Consider the following 9,516-nt stretch of genomic DNA (forward strand, 5'->3'; position numbering starts at 1 on the left):
ACCTTATCTACATATACATTTTTGGAGGATCCCATGGCTCTTGACAAGAAGACCTGGTTTTAATCTAATTATTAGAGGGTCATCTTATAAACAGGGTGATCTTATATTCAAGCAAATATGGTATTAATATCAATATTTAGAGGATAAAAACCAGGCTGAGGGAAGAAAAGAAATAGGTTAGGGAGGGAAAGGATGAAAAATTTAAGACCTGTCAAGGCAAGGAAGAGTCTTGAACTGAAAGCCAGATGGGGCTTGCAATGAAAGCAGGGACACTGAAGGCACACTGAGGTTGCATGAGGTGCTGGGGAGAATGAAGGAGACTTGAACTGTCTGAAAAAGGAGAGGGGGACCAAAATGCAGGGGAAAGGAGAAGATAACTAATAATGTATAAGGAGCTTAGGGAAGAAGACATTTCAGAAATGGAGCAGTGGGGGAGTGGAGAGATTGGGACTGTGAAAAGCAGCCAAGGATAGGGAAAAGATGGGAGCTTGGGGAGGAACATTTTGAAGGGGAATGGAGTAGAAGAGGTCAAGCTTGTGGGGGAAGGCAGAGTTGAAGTCAGTGGTTTTCAATTGTTTTAGATCTAAGGGGGCCCCCTCAATAGACTCAAGGCACCCCTTGGTAAATGCCAGTTCTTAGGTTTCACTTATTTTTTGACTGGAAAAATAATAGAGCAATTTTTGAATTTTGAAGAATTCAGAGAACACAATTAGATGTTTTTTTAATGCTATGTATTCTGGTTTGAAATCTCTAAGTCTATCTTGTGAATCGTGACTGCACACCTAAAATGCTAAAATTGTGTGGCATCCTGCAACACCCCTGAAGGGATCTCAAGGCACCCCATGGTGCCATGGCGTCCTGGTTGAGAATCACTGGTCTAAGTCAACTAGACACATTCCTCTAGCGCCTGGAATGGGTCCCAAGATTCTGAAATCTCAATACTGCTCTGCTTACAACAGGTTTCTTTGAACCCCCTGGCAAAGTGTTTCTCATCTCCCTCTAGTGCTAGTACACACAGCAGATGAAAAGCAGCTCCTGTTATCAGTTCCTCCATTGACTGAAGTGGCAGTCCATAAAGTGCATCTAAAAGTTAAATCCTGCTGATAGTGAGCTACGTAGGTGTCATTCTCACACCAATCGCTGGGTTTTTTTTAGGTTTACCTTTTTAAAAACTGATGAAATCTTGCCCCAAAACTAAATGGTTAGACCAGTGTTCAAGTTACAAAGTCATTCACTCAAAAAGTTAAGAATTACAAGAACTGAGGTTGCCTCTTCAACCTTAATTTGGCATTTTTATGTGCATCTATTATGATTGTCTTTATATGATTATGTGCAGTGTTTTCCACAAGACTGCTGTTTGTTCACTGCCTAGGTTTGATCTAGGGGTCAGTCAGAGTTGTATTACTGTAACTTTTGGTCTCTTAGACCTCTGCCTCTTGTTGCAGATGTTGCAAAGTGTAGCATGAACAGAATTCTTTCTTCTTCTGAAAGAAGAAAGATTATGGCTTCATGATTTAAAGCAATCAAATGATGCCCTGGGGAACCAGTCCACCATAGTTCCAACATGATGCTGGGCAAGTCACTCACCCAGAATTTTTCAGATGTGGTGACTGTATTCCTAAGTTTATGCATACCCAGCTTGAGATGCTAGAGTCTGGTTACAAAATCTGTTAGTGTTCACATCTGCTTTCAACATAGCAAATGCTGTGTAATGCCAAGTATTTTGTAAACTCAGGGCCTAGGTATTTCAAATTGTGCATCTAAAGCTAGAGCACATTCTTGATCATAATCCCTCTGCATTTATTCTTCATATGTCAAATGGGAATAATAACCTCTCATTTTAAATGATATTTGCGGAAATAATTTGTTGTTTATAAAAGTGTAGATACTATGGTGATGAGCGGCATGGAGTAGTCCATCTGGAAATCCATAATTCTGTTGTGAGAACAGAGTTTGAATAGTGTCCAGTAAACAAGGCATGAGGCCACACATTGAACAAATGAGGATAAAGCAGACTATTAAATAGCTGCTCACTGCATTATCATCATCCATTTTATGCACTCAGTAAGGCAGAGGTCTGGAAAGAAAAAATATGTGATTATATAATTATATTGTAACCTAAAAACACAAATGGACCTAAGTACCAAGGCATCAGAGTAAAATCCACAGTCCTGAGTTAGCTATCTAGACTCCTACAACCACGCATAAAATACCAATACCTCTGACCAGGCTGAGCTGATGTTGAAGATAAACAATAGGAAGTGTTGATAATGGAGTACGTCCAGGGCTCCAGAGACACCTAAGGCTTAGGGAGCCACCTCCCTTCACTCAGGAGTCACATCTACCTTCTGGAGCTAGATGGTTAGGCACCTAAGTCCTTGATTTTAAAAACTATCCAGAGATCAGGTGGAAAAAAGAGCTACTCTCCTCCCTCCTTTTCCAGTAGCAGAATGGTTAAAGCACTCACCCAGATGCAGGAGATGGGCTATGGGCCCTCCTCTTTCTGTTTCAACACACAGTACCCACTCCAGGCTGCAAGCTGTTTTTCATTGGGGGTGTGCATAGATCTTCTGTCCATCAGTAAGATGTTTGATGGTACTGTCAAAAGATGCAAGTTGTTTAAACTTCCAGAAGTGTTTGGCCCAATATGACCTTTCATGGGCCCATATTACTTCAGATGAGTGCATCCTAGATGTGGTAGCAAATGGATATTTAGTTCAAGTTGCTACTCACTCACAGTCGCTCCCTTTCCCATTCATTTTAGAGTCCTCTCTCATGACAGTCTGCTGTGGGGAGAGACCCACTCCTTGCTTGCAATAAGAATTCCTTCATATATTAGAGGAAAGGGATTTTACAGCTGTTACTTCCTAATTCCAAAGAGAAAGGAAGGGCAGAGACCAATCTTAGACTTAAACCTCAGTACATTCATCTTCAAGTTCAAGATGACCACTCTGGTGGTAATAGTACTATCATTACAGCAGAGGGACTGGATTCCATTTCTTGATTTGCAGAACTTACTACATTGCTGTTACTCCTGATGGTAATTCAGGACCACTACCAGTTCAGTGTCCTACTCCTTGGTGTCTGTACTACTCTAACCCTAACCAAGCTCCTCTTGGTAGTTCCAATGCATCTCCAGAAGTAGGGGAGTCTAGTTTACCCTGATCTCTACAAGTTGTTATTAAGATTCACCAGTGCAACCAGTGTTAGAAAATCTTCAGAGTAGTGAACCTTTTCCAGTCTCTGTGGTCCCTCCAACACATTACACTTAAGAAGTGATTAATCAATTAATCACATCATAGGTTGTGACCCAGCCACATGTTCAATCAGTTAGTGGTGTGATAAAATGAGGAATAAGCCGCAAAGGTATTCTACAAAAAAACACTTTGTGGATGGTTTCTGTCAATCGTTAGTTGAATTTGTGGCCAAGTACGCCCCCATGGCTGGGAGCCCAGATTAGCTGTTGAGACTTCCACAGGAATACACCCTGGCAGCTGAGAGCCTAGAGCCAGGCTTGGGAGCATGTGTACCCCACAGCTGGGAGCCGCATCAGCTGTGGGTGCTTGCTCTGTGCTGGTGCAGGGGAATTCCAAGATCATGATCCCAGGCTTCACCTGCACCAGCAATAAGGCATGATAGGATCTGATGTGTGATCCCTTTATCACACCTCCTTCTATGCATGTGTGGCATGGCAGGAAGTGCAATTGTGTGAATTGTGCATGAGATTCCATCACACCTGTACCTACACATCTAGAGGGAGCCCATGGCTACTTGTCTATTACACAGTATGTCGTTAACTTGTGGAACTCTCTGCCGCTGCAGAAACAACATACTGGGCTCAGTAGTCCTATAGTCTGATCCCATGTGGTGTTTTTAGGTTAGTCAGAACTGAAATTTAGTTCTAACACAGATCACTGAGCTTACCTGTGATCCATATCAACAAGGGCCTGCGTTCTGCATAATTGCTTTCAAATCATAGAATTACAGAGCTTATTTTTGTGCTGTTTTTGTCTGGTGAGGAGAGTAGGGACTTTCTTATCCCTTCCTGAGCAAAGGGTATTCTGTACCTTCGCAACATTACATGCAAGACTTCATCTCAGGGGTCTTCAGGCCTGACTGCTTATAATTTTTACCCCCGAGTGAAACTTCCAGTCAGTACCCGAGTCAGTACTTTCCTCATGAATGAGGTGGAAGGATCTGGGCATTGCATCCAAGGCCATACCACCTGCACTTTTTCTCCCTTATGGCTGGCATGGCAAACACCTCTCAGAGGGTCTGGGAAGTACATTCAGTAGGTTTTTAAGTTCAGAGGCTTTGGCCTAAGTATGAAGTGAAACTATTTTTCAACATGCTGACACTCAGAGCAGTACAGGAAACCTGAATAGCCTTCCTTTGCCATATTTCAGGTTGCCATGCCATAATCGTGATGAACACCACCACTGCAACATTTTACAGCAACATACAGGATGGTACCAGCCTTCTCCACCATTGCAGAAATGCTGTTACCTTATGGCACTAGTGCCTAGTCACCAAATTAATCTTTCTGTGCTATGATTGTTAAATCATAAGAATATCACTGCAGGTTTCTTGGACACATTCATCTCCATAAATTGTGAATGTGAGATCAAAGATTTGGTAGTCGTGGACATATCTGCAGGATGGGACCATCCATACAGATACCTGTTCAGGACAGGAAATGCCCCTCCTTGTTCCCCAGAGAGGAATGCATTCCCACTTACCTCTCAGGTACATTGCTGATAAGGTGGTCCAGGGGCCTCACTGTATGTGTTCCTTCCATGCCTCTAATTCCATAAGCACTGCACAGAGCAAGGCAGAACCCAAGCCCTTCTTCTCTTTATAATCCCCACGTGTCTGAAATGTTGGGTATCAAAGTACTAGGCTGTCTTGTTCCTCTCAGTGAAAGAATCCAGTCTCTAAAAGAATCCAGTCTGGTGCTACTTGTTCCAGACCTGCTAACCTAAAAGGGAAGAAGGATTCTTCAGCTGGGAGTCCATTCCCTGCATGTCAGCCTAGATTCTGGATGCTCAAACAGAGCAAATGTCCAATCCAGGTCAGAGACATTCTCATTCAGATTAGAAAGGGCTATGCTAAGTTTATTTACCTGACAAAAACAGACCAGTTTTTTATCATAGTGTCAGGCAAGGACTATCAATCCAGACAGGTCTACCATACCAGAAATATTGGTTTATCTATTGCACTTCAAGTAGCTTAATCTTGTCATCTTAGTTAAGGTTTGCCTGGCATGTGTCTTGACCTTTTGCACATCAGTCAATGATCAGCAGTTGTTTTTTCACTTGACAACCTTCAGATTCCATATTCCTGCCCCCCTTCCTGCCCCCCCCCCCCAAGATTTTCCACGTAAATCTAGTTCCACAGTGGGACCAATTTTGAATTATACTAGCATGAGTAATGACAGGATCCTTTGAGCCCATGGTAGCCTGCTCTGTCTGACACCTTTTCATAAAAGCAGTCTTTCTGGTAGTGATTACTTCTGTGAAGAGCATTTTGGAATGTGTGCTGTAATAGCAGGTCTCCTTTATACCGCCTCCTTCTTAGAGTAAGCAACTTCAAGGCTTTGCACAAAGCTCCTACCCAAGGTTGTCACAGATGTTCATTTGAAGCAGCAAATTAACTTACTAGTGCCCTGTTCTTCAACTCCTGAAGCCTCGGTCTTCACAAGCAAAGACTTTGTTCCCCTTGTTAAATGCTGATGCTTCTGGCATATTTCAGAGGACCAAACTGTTATGGAATACAGCTCTTTGTATTAATGGGCTCTGGGTTTTCTGGCCAGGTGTTGTCAAACTGGATCTCAAGATATAAAACTATGGTATGAGAGTGCTAAGGTGGATCTGCCACCATGGGCAAGGTTATTTTACCAACACCCAGGCTACTTCGGTAGCATTGCAGTGTAGCACCCCCATGAGTAGTATCTGCAGGGCAGTCACCTGGAGTTCCATCAACACCTTCAGAAAGCATTAGGCCATTCTGGAAGCCTTCAAGACAGATTCTCTGATGAGCAAAGTAGTCCCACAATCACTGTTCATGTAAGAGAACTTGAAGACCCACCTACAAGTATGTGGACACTGTTTTGGAGTCACCCAAGGATCCACAGGGAAAGTACTTTGGAGTCACCCAGAGGTGAGAATGTGTATGTGGACAATTACTCAAAGGAGAAAACAAAATTGCTTACCAATAACTAGGGTTCTTCAATATTTATTGTCCACTTACATGCAAATCCTCTCCTCCTTCCCCTCCTCTTCATATTCAAGACCAATACAGCTGAAAGGAAACTGAAGAGTATGAGGTGTGCACTGCCTATTATTCTTCTTGTGCAATTAAGACAAGGGACAAGACTGGAAAACACTGGTAAGGCAAAAGGGGCATGAGATAAAATGGCAGGTGTAAATATGTATGTGAATAATATGACTCAACTTCAGTGACCGGCAAGTTAACTTTGTTTTACGGAGAAACACAGTTTAACAAAATGCAACATTCTTGTGCAAAAAAAAATTATCTATTTTTTTTACCTGTTGTTACTCTATTTGAACACAGTCTGGATTTAGGATAGAGTCTCACTATCATTTGCAGTGTATACATATTTCTAGTATAAGCCCAACTTCACAAGAAACCATTTTGCCAGAATGTTTTCATACTATCTTCTGGCACAGGCAGACTTCTTTCTATTTGTGACTATGACATGAGTGTGACAGAGAGAAAAACATAAGTAAATCTGTCAATAACATTTTCTTAATGCCATTGGTGGCTCAGTTAAGAAATCTAGAATTTTGTTCAAGAATGTTCATTTGGATAATTTTTGGAACAGAGTTCATTTAGAAACTGTTTGCTGTATTTTGCCTTAGCTTCAGTTTGCCACTAGTATGCTCTTCTGCAAAGAGCAGACAGGAATTGGAGCAGAAATGTTTCCTGTAATCTTTCTTATATTCCCTCCACATTATATTACACTTGCTAAATTGTGTTGAATGTGGCTCAGCAGAAGAAGCGTAATTCAAAAGGTCCTGTTATAAGTGAAGGCAATTGTTTATGGTGATTAAAAACAAAATTTGTGAATAATTTTGATTTTTTTCTTGAGCTATAACCCCTTATGCAGATATGTACTACATCTCAGGCCAGTTGTTTTCACTGTAACTGCTTAAATTACCTGTATTCTCAATCTATTGGCTCAGTGATCTTTCAGCACAATTTAATGGCAGTGAACTTCTAAGCAAGTAATAAAGTAATGAAATCTATATAGGAGTACTCCGATAGAGCACAACTATGGTGCATCAGCAGCAAGAGGCATGAGATGGCTCCAGATCATTCTGTGTAATCAAATTCAATAATGGGTCATTTTCGACCTCGAGTGATGTGGGCAGTGGGGTCCCCCAGGGCTACGTCCTCGGGCCCACCCTGCTCATATTTGCTGATGACACTAAGATGTGGGGGGATGTGGGCATGCGAGAAGGGAGGAATAGGCTGCAATCAGACCTAGACAGGTTACAGGGGTGGGCGGATGAGAATAGGATGGGATTCAACAGCGACAAGTGCAAGGTGATGCACCTGGGGAGGAACAATCAGCAGCACACCTACAGGCTGGGGAACTCCCTTCTCATCAGTGCAGAGGCAGAAAAGAATCCTGGAGTCATCATTGATGCCAAGATGAACATGGGCCAGCAGTGTGGGGATGCAGTCAGGAAGGCCAACCGCACCTTGTCATGCATCCACAGATGCATCTCGAGCAGGTCCAAGGAGGTGATGCTCCCCCTCTATGCGACACTGGTTAGGCCACAGCTGGAGTACTGCATCCAGTCCTGGGTGCTGCACTTCAAGAGGGATGTGGAGAGGGTCCAGAGGAGGGCTGCTCACACGATCAGGGGGCAGCAGGGCAGACCCTACAAGGAGAGGCTATGGGACCTGAACCTGTTCAGCCTCCACAAGAGAAGGCTGAGGGGGGATCTAATGGCCTGTTACAAACTAGTCAGAGGGGACCAGCAGGCACTGGGGAAGTCCCTGTTCCCCCGAGCACAGCCAGGAGTGACCAGGAACAACAGTCAAAAGCTGGCAGAGAGTAAATTCAGACTAGACATCAGGAGGCGCTACTTCACGGTCAGGGCGGCTAGGATCTGGAACCAACTTCCAAGAGAAGTGGTGCTGGCTCCTACCCTGGGGGTCTTTAAAAGGAAGATAGATGAACATCTTGCTGGGGTCAGTTGACCCCAGTACTTTTTCCTGCCATGGCAGGGGGTCAGACTCGATGATCTGCTCAGGTCCCTTCCGACCCTAGAAACTATGAAACTATGAATACACTAGTTAAAGAATTCAAGGCTTAAATGTACTAAGGCATCTCCCTACAAAGCTCCCAGAGTAATGGTACAGTTAGTTTTTACACATGTGCTTTGTGAATTTAAATTATTTTAATATTTAGGGGATTGGCTGTATCTTCAAATGTCAAATCTGTTATTTAATAAGTTGAATTTGTTAATGTTTTAAAAAATTGTTTTGATAAATGTTTTAAAAGCATAAGCCTATCCTTAATTATAGCACATAAATGACAGATGTAACTTTGGTGTCTACTATTGAAAACCTGTACTAGTGTTTCCTAAGACTGGAAGCATGTCCCTAATTATTATCTACTTACCTAATACCCATGAGTGTACCCAGGGGTGACCAGAGGACCACAGAGCTAAGAAGAGAAGTCATAGGCTAAAAATAGCCCAGTTGCAGACACAGGAATGAGAGTAAAGCTGCAACTCAATTTTTATTTGTCCCAGTATTTTTATTTAGTATGGTACTTTTTAATCTAATTTAATTTTTAATTTAATGTTGGTTTTTTAGCCTTAGTTTCTTGACCCTTAAGCAATTATATTAATGCAGTGGCTGTCTTTAAATTAAGCTCCAGCCTGTTTTCTGTTTCTTACCATTGCTATTTTTTCTATATAATATAAAATACCAACTTAAATATATGAAGTCATATCCTGGCAGCCATACTCAGCTATTATTACATTTAAACGATCAATCTTTAGTAGGGGAACAACTAGCTACACTCTGCATCTTTCTTGTACATTTTATTATTTGTATTATAATGAATCCAATTTATGCTTTCTATTTTTCATTGTAGCTGAGTGTCTGTCATAAATTCTCCATTTAGATACTTCAGATAATTATCTTTGTTGAAAATAATTTTCTAAGTCCCCTTCCCTTCAAGCATTCTGCAGTTTCTGGACTGTTGCACAGTAATATTTTGGAAATTTATAATGAATCCATTTTTAGCTTGTCAATACAGTGTACCAGATTTTTAGTGTATTACTAGCGCATTCAGTAATGTTCTACATAAGTATGAATTAATATGTACTAAATGAGAGAAATACTGAGAATGCTTGCCTGCCTTTTTCTAAAACAAGTGCCTCATTGCTTATGTCCTGACCTGCAGAAATTGCCTCAAGTTTCTGGTGGGAAAATTACACTGTGGGTATTTCGACACAAGACACTTTACCGTGC

The sequence above is a fragment of the Crocodylus porosus genome, unplaced genomic scaffold (genome assembly GCF_001723895.1).
Source record: "Crocodylus porosus isolate Cpor-Errol unplaced genomic scaffold, CroPor_comp1, whole genome shotgun sequence".
Taxonomy (NCBI): Eukaryota; Metazoa; Chordata; order Crocodylia; family Crocodylidae; genus Crocodylus; species Crocodylus porosus.